Raw genomic sequence first — 12,487 nt, 5'->3', positions numbered from 1 at the left:
TGCACCAACAGTGTTCATCGACTGGGGCACAACAGTGACGGAGAAGAAGACAGACAGGTGGGCTAAGGTGGCGGCGGAGAGACGCTCCGACAGCGTCAACGCTTCCATCAGTGAAGTTAAATTGGCAATGTCAGAGTGGAACAAATAAATGGGTGATTACGAAGCGATGCGTCACACAAACACAAGAGCGATCCGTGACTAACGTCCATAATTATGGCCTTAAGCGTCCGTTTAATAGAGATGTATGCATATTTAATGGCCAAATAGGTTGCGTTTAATTGCTCCGCAGATGTCACCAAGAACAGACGGTAATCTCACCAGTCTATTTTCATAGATGGCTTGTGAAGACATGAGTGACAGATGAAGTTCCTGGTTTCGCATTAGCCTTTAAAAAAGACACAGCGCTCTAATTAGCGACACAATGACCAATGTAAACTTCCGTAAAGCCCGGACTGCACTGCCTGTAGACAGGAAACTGCTCCAGGGTCCACACAACACTTTGAAAGAAGTGTCAGCAATGCATTTAAATGGTTTAATTGGTAATCAGTAACAATAGCCACTTCCTGTCATTGGTAAATGGCCTTTGAACTCGTGGCAGCGATAAATCAACTGGCACCTAAAACCACATCCGGACTAATTCAGCTTCCTGAACTCAACTGCTCAAAGTAACACCTGTGATGGACATGCATTTAGACTTATTTTCAAATATTTGTATGTCACAATGACAATAGGGCGACTTCCACCTTCGTGAATGACGACAATTAGTGTTAAAGCGCTTTGAGTGGTCAGAAGTACAGTCCATTTACTAGAAAGTGGACTTATGTTTCGGTTCGCTTATTTGAGCCCAAAAAGGCTTTTTACAACCAGAGATATGATGAATGAAGCATTCAAAAGTACCCGTTATGTTTTACAAGTCTTCGACAAGTGAGCCGACTTCATCAGGAATCAATTAATTACAACTCTAATCCATTTTAATGTGCCTTACCTCTGCTGCGGCAGCCAGGAATCTGCTCTGCAGCTCTTCCTGTATAGTGTTGGTTCGCCTTCGGGGCAAAGTCCTACCTGCTATCAGTCGGTTCCCACAGAGACAGGACTTTAGCTTCAGGGGGAAAGGATGCATCCCTCATAAGGCCCAATGGGATATTCAGAAATGTCATTAAACAGACAGGGCTGGTTACTTTGTCAGAGCAAATCATATCTTCACCTTTTTTTTTTTCTTTCAGCGACACTGATCCTGAATTAATTAAGGAGACTTTTAATAACAATAATTGGTTTTATACATCTGGTTCCTGTAACCTTCCCGTCTCATCTCGGCTACACATTGATAACAACCTGTCCGTCAAGCGGGCGGAGACACGAGGGAATGACGCACGCCATCAATCCAACCTACACAAAGGGATTATGGATATTGTGTCACGGCGAAGGGAGAATGGCAAAAGACATACTGTATGCCAAAAATACATGAAGTAATGTAGGCCAATACTGTCTTAGTGCTTCTCCGTGGAGAATCGCCACTCAAAGGGATACAATTAAGACCTCATCCATGAATAAGAAACTAGTCCAGGATGACTCCCCTTTTCATTCATCTGTGAAAATAAACTAAATTGTAATTTCCACTTCTTAGCATTTATTCAATTTGATTACACTAAACAGTCCTGTGTTTTAATATGTTATTTAAAGTAATTATGCCTCAGATACACAACGGGTAGTGGGAAGTAACACAGGATAGGATTTTTACTAGCAGTTCCACCAAAGAGACATTTTTCCTTAAATATCTCACATGGTTTAATTTCAATAACTAACAATAACAATAAAGAGCTCAAATTGTCCAAAATCCCCCATTAATCATCTCAGGACCCCTCAGATTTATCTTGTGAAGCTACGAGGGGCCAGATCCTTAGGTTGGGAACCTCTTAACTTAACTTACCTGTGCCATTAAAAAGTGAAAACTACTTATAGCTCCACCAGTTAACACAGTGAAGCATCAGTAACACCAATATAATAATGATCATCTTTCTACTTTTACTTACTTATTTTAAGTACTTTTACTTGGGTAGGGCTTTGGATGCTGAATTTTATTTGTAAAGAAGTATTACTTTATGGTATTGTTTTGTCTTTATTTAAGTAATAATCGGATACTTCTTCCACCAATGCACATTAAATATTACCTGCTCGACCTCTAGATATTTATTCCAGCCTCTTCTCAACCCAAGAGTCCGAGAGACTGAAAGTTTTGTGCAAACACTCAGCGACTCTGCCCGGGTTTTTGATTCAAAGGAGAATGAAACGGTAGAAGACACATACACATGATTTTAAAATCATTGAATGGGCAGTTAAAGTTGAGGTTTTATGGCATGCTGTCCCTCAATCATTTCACAGCAGCAAACAGACACTAATCATATATCAAGCAAACACTTGGGGGCACTAGTCTCCTGTGCTTCCTCTACTAATTGCAGTGATTTGGTTGCGACTCTCCCCCCTTTTCCATCCTGCCACCTCCCCAACCAACCAGCGTCAACCAGATCCTCCGGAGAGCTCTCTTTAAAAAACCAGCTGCCTCTTCCTGGATCAAATCCTTCATTTCTCTCGACGTGCGACATGTTGCTAAAACAGAAAACAAAAAAAACTTTGTCCCCCCCCCCCCCCCCCCCCCCCCCCCCCCCCCCCCCCCCCCCCCCCCCCCCCCCCCCCCCCCCCTCCTGTTTAGACAGCAATGCACAAATAATTAATAAAAACAAACTTGATGAGCGTCATATTTGAAGGGATAGAAAGCTTCTTTTTTTTCTGTTACAAGTAAAACATTCTCCTCGTGCACTGCGTCTGTCAACACTGGGATCTACACCGCCTGTTCATCACCTGTTCCGTGAGATCTATGCAGATTTCCATGAATGGCTACGGCAAACAAAGTCACATTGGAGCAGGCAGTTGAACTGCAACCCCGTGTTGACACACCAATCAGTGTGAAGCCCAGCGTGAGGCCGCATTTAACACCCATCTAATTGTCTCGGCGCTGTCCAAACACGACAGCGCACGAGGCTGAAGCCACATGGAGCAGAAATGTGTGCAGAGCGGAGCGCTGCAACCGGACCGTGATGGAGCGCAGGGGAGGAGGAAGGGAGCCATGGCGACTTGATATAACCCAATATAGGGCACATTTGCTTTAAGGGGCTTTGCAATCAGTGCGGCGTACGGAAGAACCTGGAGACAGAAGAAAGAAAGGAGATGTATAGATATAATAGGCAAGATAGATGGATAATATAGATAGATGAATAGATAGGTAGGTAAATAGATGGATGGATGATGCAGACAGACTGTGACAGCTCTGTTCTGTCAGACTTCTACGATGCTCTTTGGGGCTTTTGGGACTGAAGATCACAGCAGGGAAAATGTTCTGGTGTCACCGGAGGAGGAGAGATGCAGCCATCACGAGTCTCTCCCCCCCCCCCCCAAATGCAGTTGTGAATCGCTGCTTCCCGGCCCGGTCAGGCCACAGAAGGATTTTTGTTCTTTTTTTTTGGGGGGGGGAGAATTGAAATGGTGGTTTTGTGCGTGGCCCGCAGGGATCCCTGGTGCCGGTCTGGAGGTCTGTATCACAACGCGCCTCTTCATTTCTAATTCAAAACCCTCCTGAAGATGCTAATGCAGGACTTCAGCAGCGTGTTTGGTTAATGGAAATCCTCTACAACGGCTCACGCTGCACACTGGGACGGCATGCGTTTCTCTAAATAATGAGACAGGCTGCACTGTGTTCCATTTAATATCAGCTAGACCAGCTGTGTCAAGCAATGGATCATATTTCAGTCAAATTAACCATCCTGACATTTGGACTCACTACGAGGGCCACATCAGCGTTGCATTGGTTTTCAGAATGACTCGTTATTTTGTTTAGCAAATTAGTGCGAAACAAAAGGCACAGCTGCAGTCAATCTAAGTCAATGGACATAATTAAGTGAATAAATGACTGTTATCCATAGCTGATTTAATATATTACACAACTGTAGATGAATTTATCCTTATTAGAGTCGGAGTTTACATTAGCTGGGTCTACAATGAGCACTCCCTTACTGAATTACAAATAACATATATATCACATTTGTAATCTCAGGGTTGCTACGGAGTTCTACTGAAGGTGTACAGGGACCTATTATTTCATATAGACACAAATAAATCACGTTCTTTATGAATGGTATATTTATTAATAAAAGTAATTGCATAATTAAATGACTATATTCAACAAGGAGCTTTATTGATTGCAGAAATACCTAATTCACATTCATTTAAATTGTCCATGGTGATCTCTGGCACAATTTCTCTTACAAATAACCATATTAAAAAAAAAGAAGTAAATATGAAGTCTCCTCTGACATCAATTTGGTTATCCTGTTTTAAAGTAACGCTATTACAGCGAAACACCTAATGTAAACTATACACATGCAGGTTTGAAGTGTGGCGGCTGAAATTCTTTAAATATTTCATTATGCTATGCCTATAAAAGTAAAAGCAACCACGGCAAAACATTACTTCAGTTGCTTTACCCTCGTTGTCTGGAGTCGCACAAGGTAGCGGTCAAAAGCCTAAACTAATCTTTACTGGCTCTCAAGGCTAATTAGCTGAAGGCAGCCCTGTGGTCACCTGACAGCCCATCTCGGCCAGTCAGACATTTCTAGTGAAACGCCGCCCGAGCTCAGATTTCCAACTCACCAGACCGGGAACTCGGAAAAGAAGCTGCCAAGAAACTTGGGATACATAACAATACCCCGCACTGATAATGAAAACCATTATTGCAGTCATCCACACTGCAAACTTACACAATAACACTTTGCTAGTTTTCAACAATACTCACACGAGTCACCAATTATATTGACGAGTTGTTTGAAGTTACTACTGAGCGAGACCAGAAGACAGTTTTTAAGGCATCTCCGACATTTAGCTTCAACTTAAGACTCCAATTATTTTTAACTTGATCTATTACTTGGGATTGATCTGTAAATGCTTTGAGATCTGGCTTCCAACAGTTTTGTACTTCGGAATAGCTGAATTAATTAACAGACTTTTAATAACAATTACATTTCGCCCCCCTTTTTTTTTTTTCTTCTTCTTCTTTTTACAACAGAAGCCAAGCCAGTTAATTAGAGTCTGTATATGGATCTGATTCTGACTGCTTATTTTTCTGACAAAGTTAGGATTCTGCGTTTGGGATGTTTGAGTGTTACGACGCCACGGAAAGAAAAGAAAATGTCTGAAACTGGGGGTGCAGGCTGGGGGTGCATGCTGCCAAATGGAGGCTGGAGCTCTACGAAATCCCTCGGGGTCGAAAAGCCAGCGTCATCATGGAAAAGTGTCCTCCTTACATATTCCTGCTGCAGGCATACAACATAATTTAAAATGACTAGGTAACAATGATGGGACAAACTGCTAATTAACTTACTTTGCCTAGCACACGAAGAGTTGTTAGCGTAGCGTCACGAAATAAATCAACATGGATCTAGCAGAAAACTAGAGAAAAAAGTTGCCGGTCCATCCTGGCACATTATCAAGGCAAAAAAGGACTACGTCATTGTGAACTTGTATAAAGAAAATGAAGCCATGGTGAAAGACAGGAGGCAGTCCAAGGACAGATGGACGTCTCATCTGTGACGGGCCCACGGAGCCATTTGCTGTCAGATGCTCTCTGTCAAAAAAAAAAAAAACTGGGCAAATATTTGAGTTTTGGACCTTTTCTTCCCTGACCGAATGTATTCAAACGGAGAAAATGTATTTCACGTAAGCCATGACAACCACAGAACAATAACTGACAGTGGCATTTCACTGCTGCCATGGCTCTGACAAGAGGAGCCACCGCCGCCACCATCCAGCGGTCAAACGGTCACCTGCTCCTCTCTCGGCTTCTTGGTTAATAATCCCAAATATGGAAGTTGTGTGAAAACCCTTGCAATAGTGATTACTTTTCATTCAAAGTTACTTTGACCATCCAATTAGTGACAAATTGAGTGTTTTGGTAGCAGGGAAATGTTGACCTTGAACTCAAGAAAAGCCATTAAGAACTAGAAGGGTACTCGGAGAGCGCAGACCAACTAAACCCTGTGATTTGGATCGACCCAAAAGCTCTGTGGCTTCTTCCTTGGCCCATGCTACACCCTTCAACCAAGTTGAATTAAAATCAGGCCGGTAGTTATTCCATCACCTCGGCGACTGACGAACAAGAGAAACCGGTACGAAAACACAACCCCCTTGGCGAAGGTAATGCTCCTCTTGGAACTCCGCGGCACCCCGGCCAGCAGAGACACCCGGACTGAAGAGCTGAGCATGCACACAACAGACCACCCGACACCTCTCGTCAACCACTTACGGCCTTTCTTTGGTTTGATTGGAGTGCAGCATCCAGACAGGGAAGACAGTAAGGACAAATGAACCGATGTCAATGAACGACAATGGTCTGTAGCGGAGCAGAGGACGAAGGCCAGTGCAGCTATACAGAACAACATCTTTTGAGTTATTCTTTTGTACTGAAAGCCACCTGTGAGGGAACAAAGGCAGACACCTGCAGAGTACGAGTGAACAAGTCTGCACTGGAACTGTAATTAATTTCTTCTGGTCTTGTGTATTACAATACATTTCCTCCAGGGTGATATAAAAAAAAAAAATTTAAAACGTGCATGTGCTCGCAGATTCATATTCTAGCAGCTCACATGGCACCTCCTATTAATTATGGACAGTCACCAAATACACATACGCCAGTCAACATATTCTTGTCTGCATGTGTATGACGTCTCCCTTGCTGTAAACACAAGGCTAGTTTTGCATAGCTGGTTTCTTTGGCAAGCCTTAGTAGAAACTGCTTTGCAGATATTCTTGTTTTCACATTTCAAACTTATTGCATTATGCAACTCTTTCTCCATTTCTGTATGTGTTTTGCAGTTTTTAAACGCACAATTGGGGATATCTCACTAGAGGAAGGTGGTTCTGTTTGCTGTATTTACTTTTATTCATCCAGCAGGAGAAAAAAAAAAAAAAAGAGCCATTTAGAGGAAGCTGTTAAAAGCCTTTAGTACATTATAATTCAGCACAAGGAAATAACTGTACATTCTGATTATGACATTGACTTTAAAATTATTTTCAGATGACCTTCATGATATGGCTTCAATTGTGCAAATCGATAGCAAATGGTGCATAAACCAGACAATGGCACGAAGCTCGAGAATGACCTCTTACTCTTGGAAATGTTGTGGCTTGATGCCACAAGAGGGAATGGAAAATAACGGGAGAAATGTTAGTCGCAGCCAACCGAATAATTATTTCCTTTATGAACCAGTGAGCGCTGATAAATGTGTGAGGTAGCGAAGTCTGTAGAGGAAGCAGACAAAAGTGTAAGCCAAGAGGAATCCAATGTCCTTGTGTAGGATTTGAACCAAGTCAATAGATGCTGACCTCGCTGAAATTAGATTGGGAGGAGCCAACGCATGCTCCAACAATGTTGATCTGTTCCAAAGAGACGGTGCACCCAAATTGAGCAAAAAGCCAAAACAGGAGTGGCAGCAGACTGCAGGGACAGGTTGGGTCATCCATCAAACTTCCGAGTGTGGCCACCTCCACACCCCCAACTTCTTGCCTTATGTGCACCATAATAAAATGCCAGATACAATCTGCCAAATCCTGCACATAAAAGAACTCCAGGATGCAGCTGTGCCTTTTTTTTTTGGTGACAGACTGAGCAGGAGGGCGTCCAGAACACACACATCCAGTGATCCGTGAAACCATAATAATAACCATTTGTCCTTAATAGCTACTCACACACACACACACCACATCGAGTGCAGCTTCCCACTGAGGCGTAGTGAAGTTCACGGGGAGTCACCCAAACGCTGAATGCGGTTGTAAAAAGAAGAAGAAAAACTAACCAACTAGATAAACCTGTGCTTAGCTCTGCCATGCACACAAATCCCTGCCATGCACAGCCGAGTGCTGCGTAATAGACAACTTCAGATGCCCCCTTTCAGAAGACGCTGCAGGCACCACTGTGTCACATTAACGTCAGCAGAAGACCATGTGATTATTCCTCGCAGGACAAATTTGCTCAATCGCAGGCTTAGACAGCATCACACGTGGCACAGTTTCCCCTCGTCTTCAGTTTTATGCCGAAATGAGTTCCGCTTCCTGCGACGCAGGCGTGATAAACAAACCCAAAAATGTCATTGTCCTACGATTTATAACAGTCCTTTAACGGAGAGGTTGTACATCATGCTCAAACATTCCTTGACGAGATGAAATGTCCCATATTATTATTCATAACTGCAGATATCCCCCCCCGCCCCTCAAAAATGCTACAGTATAAATAGTGCGATTAGTGAACATCTTTTTCAAAGTGTGTCCTTGTGTGCCAGGTATGCAGATGGAATCAGAATGGGCATATTGTCTGATATTCAAAGACAGGAAAAAGTCTTTGTCTTCACCCACAAGAGAGACAAACCAGGCGAGAGCGTTTGAATACATCTGAAAGGTTTTTTTTTTTTTTATTGCATATGCTGTGATGTTCCTGGTTTCTTAATGCATACTCTACCCACCGTTCAGATGTAGCATTTATGTTCAATGTAACATTTAATGCAAAAATAAAATGCACATGTTCAAAGTGCTTCTTGGAGCACCATTAAAACTGGCTTTCAGTATCATTGTTTCACATAAAGCTAGTGAGATATGTTTTTTGGGGGGGTTTTTTTATCAGGGGGAGCGTAGGAGTGTTTTATTTTTATGTCTGCTTTGATTGAGGCTTTGAGAGCTGATGAAATTACAATAATGCTCCATGTGTGTGTGTTTTTTTTTAAAACTGCACTCATGTCCTCCATATAGCGCAGTTCATTACCAGCATCAATTTGAAGTTGTAAGTGACCGATGCGATTGGCTGGTCCAAAGCATTTTTTCTTCTCGTTCTTAAAGAACAAGTACAAAAAATGGTTTTTTCCCTAATATTTTTACATTGGGTTAATGTATATAATAACGTGAATCTTACTGTACGTGTCCGTCATCTGATCGCCCCACAGCACATGATATATACTGTTGTGTCGTTTTCTATTTAATATTCCTGGCTGGGTTACTTCTTGGCGTCTCTGCTGGCAGAATGCATGCTTATCACATTGGGATATGATCAGTCCTATTTAAGAAAACCCATAAGTTGCAAATTGCAACCAAATAAAACTTGTCCCATGCATGTAGGAGAAACACACATGGTCTCCTTCTTATTTTCAAAGTGAGTATACACTAAATAAAACATAATTACAATTATTATATTTCATTTGCTGCCCTAAATGAAACGCACTGTTCCTTAGATTATGGATCCTGCTCATGATTTATGATAACGGCCTGGTTCTGCAAAACTGTGATCATGGACAGCAAAATTATTAAACTCTGACTTCTTCAGTCAAATAGGTGGAGATGAAAAAAAAAATCATAAATGTGTTTTAAAATCCTGAGACAATCAAGACATTCAGATAGCTTTATCTGCATTTACGTGTCGAAACGGATATTTCCTTTGGGGTTTTCCTTTCTCACCAGCTTCCACCACCCTGAGGACATCTGGCCAATGAGAGCAGAGTGGTTGAAAATGGCTCATTAGTGAAAGACTGAAATACGGAGTGAGAGAGAGAGAAGCTAGTTAGTCAACTGACAATTCAGCAAATTAAGAGCCAGAAAAACCAACGATAGCCCCCACAGCTCATTATGCTCGGACACGCGTGAGGCAGGAAAAACCAACAACTTCACAACTTCAGCTATCAGTAAACAGAAGACTGTTTGCAGTACAGGATGAGGCGTCAAAACAACTCCACAGGCTGGAGGATTCCATCAGCAATGTTTATTCAGAACAATAAGAGTCCCCGTCGTTTTTTTTTCTGCAAGTGAGAACATCTGTTACTCACAACAACAACAACAAAAACACGAGTGCTTCCATCCATCACGCAACGTGTCAATACTGCTGGCTGCCGACGTTGTGTGGAGCGATTTCACCGCACACATTCGAGCCCCTGGATGGGAGGGGAGGAAACGCCACGGGGGGGGGGGTATCCGAACATCAGAGGCCGCTAGGAACATCCCTTCATTGCATGCTCCTCTGCAAATTGATTTTCTCCAGCAGGCGCATGCCCACGCCAACAGACCACAAAAGCCTCCATTTGGACAGTAGAAAGCTTTCTGCTCAGTCACCAGATCTCAACGGCGCGTTTGAGGAATGACATGGTACATGGTACACACACACACACACACACACACACACACCCACTGCAGCCAAAGCCCACCGCTGAACACCAGAGAGGTTCCTGAGGGGATTCTCCGACGCAGGAACCCGAGCTCTAAGGAATTCACGTGTTGTTCGAAGAGCGAGCCGAGGGTCAGAGTCGGTGTTTAAAAAGGTGTTCGTATTAGTGCATTACTCGGAGCATACACTGAGCCCAGTTGACATCTCAGCCTAGCAACAGCTTACGTTACATCACCAACCCTTTGGGTAAAATCTGCTTGATGAAGCTTCAGAGCAACTTCAAGTGGAAAATCCCTCTGGCAAATATTTCTAATCCATAACACAAATCCCAGACTCAGAATTTAAAGTATATGCTTAACCCGAGTCTGAAATCAAACCCCTTCCTGCCAGTCAAAAAAAAAAAAAAAAGCATGTTGTTTGATTTTTATGGGTCCTCTTCATACTTTCCTTACTGGGGCGTTGTGTGATCTCAGTCACACTCTTTGATTGCAGCGATTAGCTTCATCTTGGGTCAGTTGCATAACGTCCTGCGGAGCTGCCAGCTCCTCACGCCCCGTGGCAATTATCCACCTATTTCAACCCAGTCCGTCTCACTAGTTATTTTAGGAAGCCAATGATTTCCCCCTCTTTCTATATTTCATTCAACATTCCAACTTTAAATAAAATAACTTTGATCAAACTCTTCCCAGGCATCCCCGCTGTGTTTTCCGTATTACACGGTTACAAATCCTCATACTTTGCTGAAATTATGTTCTTTCTACAAAAAAAATGCTGAGAAAAATACTCAATACATGTCTTTGCAGCACTAACTGTACCTAAAATAGTGTCCATAAAGTGGCCAATCATGCCAATGTCCTGCTCTTAAGATTTGTGAAAAGGAAAAAAATTACTGTAATTTTACATGTCATTCTGTTCCTTTACTGAAGTAAATTATCATCCATTTGTAACCACCGAGGAAGAGAGAGGCAGCTTAAATGAGCATTCGGAGTAGCTAACGCTGCAGTTGGACCGCTCTCGTCAAGTCATACTTCATTTTTTTGCATTTCAAATGTGTCGTAAGGGTCGAGACCGGATTCCTGCTCACACCAGGCGTTATCGGCGTGACGCAAAGATGACTGGCCACCGTGCATTGCTCCAGTCTTTTAAAGATCTAAAAAGGAGATAATGTCAGTGCTTATTTTAGTTAAAAACAAGCTGTGGTCAGCAAGTGGAAAACTCATTAAAAATCTGTAAAGGCGCAACGGAGAGAAGCAGCAGACAGAATGATAAAAGCTCCTTGATTAGCACACGGCAACATCCTTTCAGACTCTACACACATTCTGTGGCATCTCCATCAAATGAAAGAAAATAGATTTGAGCTTCATTATTTCATATTTTATATATAAATTAAGGATTTTTTACATTGCCGATAAAGAAAAAATACAAAACATTTGTTGCTCTTGCATGACATTTACATGTGAAACTTTACACAACATATTCAATAACTTACAAATGCTTTATTTCCGCATAAAAAATATAACTCTTTACAAAACTTTTTTGTAATATGTACATATTCATATACACAGTTTTTTTTTTTTTTTTTTTTTTTGTTGAATGGAATAACAATTGTGTGGTACATTTAAAAGCATTCTACTCATCTGATGTCTGTGAGACTGACTTGCCGCGTAATGTTTTTATTTAATTTTTTTACCAGGTGCATTTCTTTTTCTCATCCGTAGGAAATATGAACTCGCAAAATATATTACATATTGATAACACAAGACATCTTTGCTAAAGAATGCCATCAGGTATCAAAACTGTATAAATGTACAAAATGTACGAGCAATGACAGGAATCAAAGTAGTGGTACAAAGTACGATAGCAGCAATTGCTATTCTGGATCACTTTTTACCAACATGAACCTGTTATGAAACCATGAGCTGCTTTTCAAAGACACCTCTGCTTTGATAAACCACCAGAGCTGACATCACTCAGCTAAATCGTTGCAAACTGTGCAGATACATTACACCTATAACAGTTTTACTAATGCAATGAATGTTATGTCTTCCTTAAAAACATATGCCCATACAGTATTCAAGGCACTGCAATGATGTTGAAATGTGATGACGGCCTCTAATTGATCTTTCGTTATTAAAACTTGGGATGGACTCGGACGATAGTGGCTCATGTTCAAAGTGTGCACATTTGTTCATGTATACTGTACATTTGTTGGAAGAAGCTTATGTTCAGACATTGAAATAACCT

Source organism: Cyclopterus lumpus, chromosome 16, assembly GCF_009769545.1.
Source record: "Cyclopterus lumpus isolate fCycLum1 chromosome 16, fCycLum1.pri, whole genome shotgun sequence".
In the NCBI taxonomy this organism is placed as follows: Eukaryota; Metazoa; Chordata; class Actinopteri; order Perciformes; family Cyclopteridae; genus Cyclopterus; species Cyclopterus lumpus.
This window is presented reverse-complemented; position numbering follows the sequence as displayed.